Source organism: Podarcis liolepis, assembly GCF_965112155.1.
Source record: "Podarcis liolepis genome assembly, chromosome: 2".
Taxonomy (NCBI): Eukaryota; Metazoa; Chordata; class Lepidosauria; order Squamata; family Lacertidae; genus Podarcis; species Podarcis liolepis.
The window spans coordinates 21,447,235-21,457,540 of record NC_139555.1 but is presented as its reverse complement, the minus strand read 5'-3'; positions in this window follow the sequence as shown (position 1 = coordinate 21,457,540).

The following is a 10,306-nucleotide window of genomic DNA, read 5'->3' as shown; positions in this document are numbered from 1 at the left end:
TTCTTACTCTGCTCATTTGGTAATCTGACATTGAGGGGTTGTAGGTTGGTTGGTTAGTATTCAGTGTTAAGGTTCGTTTGTTGTTTGCCTGTCTATTCTCTTGCAACGGAGGGCTGGGTGTTATTGTGTTGTGTCCTTGTGCAAAGGAAGAATTGTTGTTTGATCCTTGGAAGTGTTCTGTACACTTGTGTGTGTGAAGTCATTTTGCCCAATAAAATTCAGCCTTCCTCCTCCACTGGTGGTCTGCCTTTGCACCAGAGCTCCTTTAGCAAAGAATCCACTACTGCAACACGCTCTACGTGGGGCTGCCTCTGAAGGTGACCCGGAAACTGCAATTAATCCAGAATGCGGCAGCTAGACTGGTGACTGGGAGTGGCCACCAGGACCACATAACACCGGTTCTGAGAGATCTGCATTGGCTCCCAGTATGTTTCCGAGCACAATTCAAAGTGTTGGTGCGGACCTTTAAAGCCCTAAATGGCCTCGGTCCTGTATACCTGAAGGAATGTCTCCACCCCCTTCGTTCAGCCCGGACACTGAGATCCAGCGCCGAGGGCCTTCTGGCAGTTCCCTCATTGCGAGAAGTGAGGTTACAGGGAACTAGACAGAGGGCCTTCTCGGTAGTGGCGCCCACCCTGTGGAACACCCTCCCTTCAGATATGAAGGAAATAAGCAGCTACCCTATCTTTAAAAGACATCTGAAGACCCCGTCCAGGGAAGTTTTCAATATTTAACGCTGTACTGTTTTTAACACTTGATTGGGAGCCGCCTAGAATGGCTGGGGAAACTCAGCCATATGGGCGGGGTCTAAATAAATAATAATAATAATAATAATAATAATAATAATAATAATAATTATTATTATTATTATTATTATATTTGCCTTTGGCAAAACAGCATGGGAAAGAGCAAGGAAAACATGATTTGTGCCCCCAGAGTCCTTCAATTTCCTACCTTAGTGCCTCCTAGTCCTTTGAGAGCCACTGAAGGCCTCTTCAGGTTGCACCGTTCACTCTCACATACATTTGTAGGACTAGATGGCAGCCCATGGGTGTGATGAATTGCGCCAGCCAGTGTGGTGTAGTGGTTAAGAGCGGTAGTCTCCTAATCTGGGGAACCGGGTTCGCGTCTCCGCTCCTCCACATGCAGCTGCTGGGTGACCTTGGGCTAGTCACACTTCTTTGAAGTCTCTCAGCCCCACTCACCTCACAGAGTGTTTGTTGTGGGGGAGGAAGGGAAAGGAGATTGTTAGCCGCTTTGAGACTCCTGAAGGGGAGTGAAAGGCGGGATATCAAATCCAAACTCCTCTTCTTCTTCTTCTATTGTGCATCTTGAACCCATGCTCCAGAAAAGAAGCCTTCCAAGGTGACACACCGGGTCTCCACACAGTTATCTCTCCCTTGGACTACTGCAATGCGCTCTATGTGAGGCTACCTTTGAAGGTGACCCAGAAACTACAACTAATCCAGAATGCGGCAGCTAGACTGGTGACTGGGAGTAGCCGCCGAGACCACATAACACTGGTCTTGAAAGACCTACACTGGCTCCCAGTACGATTCCAAGCACAATTCAAAGTGTTGGCGCTGACCTTTAAAGCCCTAAACGGCCTCGGCCCAGTATACCTGAAGGAGCGCCTCCACCCCCATCGTTCTAGCCGGACACTGAGGTCCAGCGCCAAGGGCCTTCTGGTGGTTCCCTCAGTGTGAGAAGCCAAGTTACAGGGAACCAGAAAAAGGGCCTTCTCGGTAGTGGCACCCACCCTGTGGAACGCCCTCCCACCAGATGTCAAAGAGAAAAACAACTACCAGACTTTTAGAAGACATCTGAAGGCAGCCCTGTTTAGGGAAGCTTTTAATGTTTAATAGACTAATGTATTTTTATATTCTGTTGGAAGCCGCCCAGAGTGGCTGGGGAAACCCAGCCAGATGGGCAGGGTACAAATATATTATTATTATTATTATTATTATTATTATTATTATTATTATTATTATTATTATTGTCTTGATCAACGGTGTAGCTTGAACAAAGACTAGCTCAGGAATTCTTGCATGTATAAAGGTTTGAATCATCCCTGGCATTTTTACCCCCCCGCATAGGGGTATGATATGGAGAACCCAAGGCCCACCTAGAATACTGATTCTCCACTTACACAACTAGCTGCAGTGTTATGCAGCACTAGATCCAGGATGTGGGTGGCGCTGTGATCTAAACCACTGAGCCTTTTGGGCTTGCCGATCAGAAGTTTAGCAGTTCTAATCCCTGTTGCTCTGTCCCAGCTCCTGCCAACCTAGCAGTTTGAAAGCACACCAGTACGAGTAGAGAAATAGGTACCGCTGCGGTGGGAAGGTAAACGGCGTTTCTGAGCGCTCTGGTTTCCGTCACGATGTCCTATTGCACCAGAAGCAGTTTAGTCATGCTGGTCACATGACCCGGAAAGCTGTCTGTGGACAAACGCCGGCTCCCTCGGCCTGAGAAGCGAAATGAGCGCTGCACCCCATAGTCGACTTGGCTGGACTTAACCGTCCAGGGGTCCTTTACCTTTTTTAAAAAAACCTATGTCCAGGAGGTGGCAGTCAAGGCCATTTCATCCATCACAATGCCTTTTCCAATGGTCATCCTTTATAAAGCAGCTTACATAAAAGCAGAGTTCTGTTTATGTGGGAATGTTGTAGATACTAGGAGAGGATATATTGATTTAATAATATCCTTCCTAACTTGCGCTTGTGAGTCAGCAGCAGAGTGCATTCCCCAATAAAGAGCAGGAAGCTAGTTGGTAGATTCATTTGAATCTCTTTACTTAATAATTTAATCTGGTTTTGTGCTCCTGGTAAGTCCCCTTTTATCCCTCCTAAAAAAAAGAATAAAGACACAAGAAGCTTCTTTTAAAAGTAATAAGAAGTTTATTCACATTCAGTTCACAGTTGGATCCCTGAAGGCAGGCTTTAGCTTAGAGCAGGCATGGCCAAACTTGGCCCTCCAGCTGCTTTGGGACTACAATTCCCATCATCCCTGACCACTGGTCCTGTTAGGTAGGGATGATGGGAGTTGTAGTCCCAAAACAGCTGGAGAGCCAAGTTTGGCCATGCCTGGCTTAGAGTGACAGATGTAATAAATGAAATATCTGCCATTATTCCCTTATGGAATTGGTCGGAAGAAAAAAACAGAGGCCAACCAGAGAATATTGAGAAGCAAAGCAGCTCGTAAGCCTGATCTTTATTGAACTGTTGCAACAGGGTGCCCCCTTCACACACAGGAGAAGGAGGAGGACCCAGAACCAAGGTTTGTCCACCCTTATATAAAGGTAAAGGGACCCCTGACCATTAGGTCCAGTCGTGGCCGACTCTGGGGTTGCGGCGCTCATCTCGCTTTATTGGCTGAGGGAGCTGGCATACAGCTTCCGGGTCATGTGGCCAGCATGACTAAGCCGCTTCTGGCGAACCAGAGCAGCGCACGGAAATGCCGTTTACCTTCCCGCCGGAGCGATACCTATTTATCTACTTGCACTTTGATGTGCTTTCGAACTGCTAGGTTGGCAGGAGCAGGGACTGAGCAATGGGAGCCTACCCCGTCATGGGGATTCGAACCGCCAACCTTCTGATCGGCAAGCCCTAGGCTCTGTGTGTGCCCACCCTTATATAGACATTTTCAATTGCCCACCTTGGAGTCAAAGACCACCCCCAGAAACATCATACCTACATCACAGGAAGGGTGGGCTAAGGCAGAAATCTGAGTGGGTTGTTTACCTCCTGTCTGGCAAGTTACCTGTTAATGCTTACTTGACTGCATTGCCTGGGGAGCCTGGCCAGTCTTTTGTAATGATAAGTACCTGGTTCCTGAGCCAGATCACAGGCTCACCCTATTCATACACAGATATACCCTTGACAGGATTTGTGAAGGAAAAGGCAATGGGGAGGCTCCTCCATTTGACCTTGAAGAGAAAACAAAATGGGAGTCAAAATGGCTCCATAGCTGCTCTCCTGTGCAGCTTCTATGTACGTGTTTGCTTGGTACATTTATGAACCTTTATTATATGCATAAGACCCTCATTTATTTATTTCACAGAAGAGGATTTGAATTCAACCCATATGGGAATGAGCCCATGTCCTGGCGGCTGAGAGTCAGCAGACAGCAAAATACATCAGTATAAAGAGAGAATGGCCTCAAGAAACGAAGAGTCAAAGGAGAGAGATTGCTGCATGACCAGCCTCTCTTATGCGGTCTCCCAGTGTCACGCCCACCTACCTGGTCACACGCAGGGGGAGGAAGATCCGGGCTGGAGTAACACTCCCACCCCCGTGTGTCCACTCTGGGCTGTTGCAGGAACCCCCCCAATCACTCAGTTTGTACAAACACGACACACACATTCACACATGACATACGTGACGTTTCTGTTATAAATTCATAGTAAATCAACTGTACATCGGATTGACACCGGTCCACTTTTATTTTGTTCCATGAAGGAAGGACTATCAAAGAGGGATGGTTTGATACAGGATGGCCATAATCCCTTAAGCGTACCAACACGTACTCAGGAGCCCTACCCAGTTGGCATGACAACCTTGATGGTCCCAGACAGAAGACCATCAAAGTCACAAAGGACTTGCATATGGGAGTGGATTCAACACGGACTGGAACAAAAGACAATGATCAGATCTTCCCTCTGGGGGGCAGGAAACTGCCAACTCCCCTTTGTCCTCTGGAATGTACTCATGGGGAGGGGGAAAGGAGGAACCAGCCAGGTGCCAAGATACTCAGGTTACCGCCACAACTCCTCCATCAACCCCTCCTTTTTGTGATGTGTCAGTGATGTAGTTGTGATGTAGTTCTAGGGGTGTAGCTTGGGGGATTAGTAACTAATAAAAGTTGGGGTCTTCTTTTGTTCTGGGCTACCATTTTGTTTCACCTGGTGGCAGGTGGGAGTCCTGTCGCGACAGTCTTCAATAAAGACCAAGCCTACTGGCTGCTGTTTTGCTCTGGTATTCTTGGCTGGTGTCTTTGTTTTTTGTGTGCAAGGGAGCCCTCAGATTTCTCCGTTAACAGGGCAAACAGGAAGTGTTGTACTTGACTGCTTATGTTCCATCCCACAATTTATACAGCACGGTGTTGGCTCCAGGCAAGGGACTCTCCATAGTGCCCCCACGACCAGTGCCAGATTTATGTATAGCTAAGTAGGCTAAAGCCTTGTTGTTGTTGTTGTTTAGTCGTTCAGTTGTGTCCGACTCTTTGTGACCCCATGGACCAGAGCACGCCAGGCACTTCTGTCTTCCACTGCCTCCCGCAGTTTGGTCAAACTCATGCTGGTAGCTTCGAGAACACTATCCAACCATCTCTAAAGCCTAGGGCCTGAAAATCTAGGGGGCCTCGCCAGCCCTCCCGCTCCCCAATGGGCAGTCTCCCCTCTCCCAAAACTGCAAACCCAAGACTTCATACGATGGCAGGGGAACTTGGGCCTCTAAGTCTAGGGCAGTGTTTCCCAACCGGTGTTCCGCGGCACACTAGTGTGCCGTGAGACACCGGCTGGTGTGCCGTGGGAGGGAGGCGGGCGAGTCGGGCGGCGAGAGGCGGCGGCGGCGGCGAGGATCCGCGTCGAGCCGGGGGCGGCTCCGCGGTGCTGGTGCCGAGCGGCGGGGCAGCGCGCGCAAAAGGGAGGCGCGCGAGACAGCGGAGGAGGAGGAGGCCGGCATGTCCGGGCAGCAGCAGCAGCAGCAGCAACTCCCGGCGACGGCTCCTCCTCCGCCCGCTATCGCCGCCACCACCACAACAGCCGCTGCCGCCGTCCCTCAATCCCTCGCTCTGCTGCCTCCTCCCACCCCGGCAAGGGGAAGGGAAAAAACTTTAACTTTTGTGCGTCCCTCCCGGCGTGACGCTGCGCGCTGACGTCACGGGGCGGGGCTTTAATGGTGGTGTGCCGCGAGATTTTTTCCCGGTAAACAGGTGTGCCGTTGCCCAAAAACGTTTGGGAAACACTGGTCTAGGGGGCCTCACCAGCCTGCCCTCTCCCCAGTGCTGCAGTCTTCCATCTCCCAAAATTGTAAACCCAAGACTTCATGCAAGGGCAGGGCAACTCAGGCCCAGCAACTACAGTGGTACCTCAGGTTACATACGCTTCAGGTTACATACGCTTCAGGTTACAGACTCCGCTAACCCAGAAATAGTTTCAGGTTAAGAACTTTGCTGCAGGATGAGAACAGAAATCGTGCTCCGGAGGCGCGGCGGCAGCAGAAAGCCCCATTAGCTAAAGTGGTGCTTCAGGTTAAGAACAGTTTCAGGTTAAGAACGGACCTCCGGAACGAATTAAGTACTTAATCCGAGGTACCACTGTATTAGACTCAGGGCTAGCCAGTGGGGCCCAATTTGAAGCAGTGGGGCGCTACTTGAATTATTTTTTGGTTGGGCCCCAGTTCACAGCCAAAGCCTGCAAAATCTTACAGATATAAATAAAATCCATCTAGATTGCCCTGGTGCAGGGGCCCCCTTAGGAACAGCCCGCGGGGCCCAAATTGCTCCAATTGCCTTAAGGTCAGCCCTGATGAGACTGTGCAGGGCTGGACTGACAAGCCCTGCACTTTCTGGGTCCCTGGTGTCACTATTCAGAGTACAGACTCAAGGTATATAAGAGGACAACCCGGCCTGCCCATCATCACCATCGAATAGGACATCCCTATTTTCGTGGGAGAAATGTTGGGAGGGAAAGAGACTGGGAAGATGTGTGTTCCAGGCATGCACTGAAGTAAAATTTCTACCCTAAATGACTCTGCCCTAGGATCCAACCAGAGGGGAGGTAATTTTGGGCCATAAGCGGTGCTGAGGACCTGATGTTAGATGCACGTGTTGTTCAACTCAATGCATACATTAGGGGACAATTGCCCAGGAAGTATAAAAGTCACATTTGGCTAGACAAAAACGAGGGGTTTAGCGGAAAAGGAAGCTGAATAGGAAAGTCAAGACCATTAGATTTCTCCATAAGCTTTTTGGAAAACCACAACAATAGCAGACCCTCCACATGTCCTATTTTCCAGGGACAGTCCCAACTTTACAGAAGCCATCCTAGTTTCTGATATTTGATCCCAGAAGGTCCCACTTTTCCTTAAGATGTGTCATTGGGGAAATGCTGGAGGGTATGGTAGGATGTCCCTATTTTCATTGGAGAAATGTTGGAGGGTATGGAGTTATCCAACCCCAGAGTCGTCTGAAGGCAATCCTGCATAGGGGAGGTTTTTTTTTTTTTTTTAAAAATGTTTAATGTTTTCTTATTTTTTTATATATGTTGGAAGCCACTTGGAGTGGCTGGCGCAATCCAGTAAGATGTTTGGGGTATAAATACAGTTACAGATAGGTAGCCGTGTTGGTCTGCCATAGTCAAAACAAAAAAAATCCTTCCAGTAGAAAAAAATCCCTTCCAGTGTATCTGAAGAAGTGTGCTTGCACACGAAAGCTCATACCAAGAACTAACTTAGTTGGTCTTTAAGGTGCTACTGGAAGGAATTTTTTGGGGGTATAAATAGTAAAATTATCCCCCTCCCCCTCTTTTCTTCCTAACCTAACATTGTAACTCACAACAAATGAAACTGATCTGTAAAAAAACGCAACTTGAAAAAAGAGACAATGCATGTATTTTTGTAAATTAAGAAATCTCATACTCTCTCTCCCTCCCTCTCCCCCTCTCTCTCTCTATATATAAAAGCAAAATCATCATTATGGAATGGGACGTCCCTATTTTCACTGGAGAAATGTTGGAGAGCCTGCCCCTTTTGGCCACAGAGTGTGGGGCAGATGGCTGCTTTTCTGAAAGCGTCGCCTACCCGCTTTGCAAGGTTCCCATGATATTATTCTCCCTTTGCAGCAGGCGGAAGCTCACGGTTTCTTTCCCAATTCAGAGATGCTCCTTTTAGCCGTCGAGGTCCGCGACGTTGGCCGCCCGCCATAGACACGGCTGGCTGGACAACAGCGCCCTCTAGCGCTCGCCTAGGCGTAGAAGAGGGGTTCGGGGTGGGAAGCGGCGCTCTCCCCGCATTGCAGCTTTCGCTTAGCGCTTTCGCGAGACACGATAATCTTTCTGCGGGGTTTTAACAAGAGAGGACGTCCCAGCCAGCCTCTTACTAAAGCTAATGCTTGGCTCCCACGAAGTGCCCTCTGCTAACACTAAGGAGGGGCTGTGGGGAGGCTCCCCCCCCCTCCCCCAGTAGGGATCGATCTGGCGAGATGAGTGGCTCTGGGAGTGGCGCCAGACGCAGCGCCAGGACGCAGGGCACAACAGAATTGCATACCCTAATGATAATTTTTACGATTTATGCGCCACACATCTGACTGGGTGCCCCAGGCACTTTGGGCGGCTTCCAAGATATATAAGAAAAATAATAAAACACTAAACTTAAAAAAAAAAATATATTCACTGTGCAAGATTCCCTTCAGACGGCTGGTGGAGGGCGGGTTGGATAACTCCATATCCTCCAACATTTCTCCAGTGAAAACAGGGACGTCCCATTCCATAATAATAGTTTTACTATTTATACCCCACACATCTTACTGGGTTGCCCCAGCCACTCTGGGCGGCTTCTGAGATATTTTAAATATGAAACATAATAAAACACTAAACATTAAGAAAACTTCCCTATACAGGATTGCCTTCAGAGGGTTTGGGGGTCAAATAACCCCATACGCGCTGACATTTCTCCAATGAAAATAGGGACATCCTAAGGAAAAGCCGAAGAATTGATGCTTTTGAATTATGGTTCTGGAGGAAACTCTTGAGAGTCCCATGGACTGCAAGAAGATCAAACCTCTCCATTCTTAAGGAAATCAGCCCTGAGTGCTCACTGGAAGGACAGGTCCTGAAGCTGAGGCTCCAATACTTTGGCCACCTCATGAAAAGAGAAGACTCCCCGGAAAAGACCCTGATGCTGGGAAAGATGGAGGGCACAAGGAGAAGGGGACGACAGAGGATGAGATGGTTGGATAGTGTTCTCGAAGATACCAGCATGAGTTCATGAAGCTGAGGCTCCAATACTTTCGCCACCTCGTGAGAAGAGAAGACTACCTGGAAAAGACCCTGATGTTGGGAAAGATGGAGGGAACAAGGAGAAGGGGACGACAGAGGACGAGATGGTTGGAAAGTGTTCTCGAAGATACCAGCATGAGTTTGACCAATCTGTGGGAGGCAGTGGAAGACAGGAGTGCCTGGCGTGCTCTGGTCCATAGGGTCACGAAGAGTCGGACACGACTAAACGACTAAACAACAAGGAAAAGCAGGACATTCCGGGATCATATCAGAAACGAGGATGGCTTCTCTAAATTAGGAACATCTCTGGAAAACAGGGACACTTGGAGGCTCTGGAATTGCAGGACGCTCGTAATTGTCTTTGGGGTCCTTAGAATAAAACTCACTGCTCAGATGTGGCAGCTGAGCCCACAAAGCGAGAACTTCCCTGATAGATTCTATTTACTGCTATTACGCCCCCCCCCCCCGTTTAATATGTGAGGCACAACTTGCCCCTTCAACAGGGTTTGAAATTAGCAGGGTGCCAGGTGCATTTTGCACCTAAAGATTCTCCATTTGCGAGCACTTCCCAAAGTGTGGGTGCCATTTTGTGCTCTGACACTCAAGGATTACTGAAATAGCTTTGCTTTTAAGCCTCAAAGTATATGTTAAGGACAGACAATATGTTAAGGAGTTTAACAAGAAAGAGTGTTTCGAAAACTGAAATACGGTACCAATATTTTTATCACTAACACCAAATTAAACGCGTATTAACAATTTCTGTTAAAAATGTGACATTAGCATTGTGTCCCTTACGTGAATCGTGTATTACGTAGTTCATGCTTATCAAAATAATAGATAGAAAGTGTTGCCGACACCCCCCCCCCCAATGGCAACTAGACATTCTGTTTTGGCGCCCACAACCCAGGTCTCAGGAGCCATTTGGCTCCTAGCTGTTCTACCCCAGTTTCTAACACTGCCCCCCAACAATGATTTTATTATTATTGCTGGCACATGCAAGCATTTCCTTTCCTGTTTCTCCAACAAGCAACAATTTAAAATAAAAATAAAAATGAGGATTCCACTTGATTCAGCACCCTTCCTTTAGCAAAACCCTTTCCCCCAGGCTGGTGTGGCTGTGGCGGATCCATTAAGGCTGAAAATCCAATATAGTTGCCATTTCACGGATGTTTCCGTTGCTCTGCTTCTAGCTCGCTCGCTCGCTGCCCTCTCCCTCCCCTTTAGCTGTCCTTTGGGCACATTTCAAGTCCCTCAGCAGATATATTCATTTGCTCGGCTTTCCCGTAAGTAGCTGGCAGAGTTCTCAGA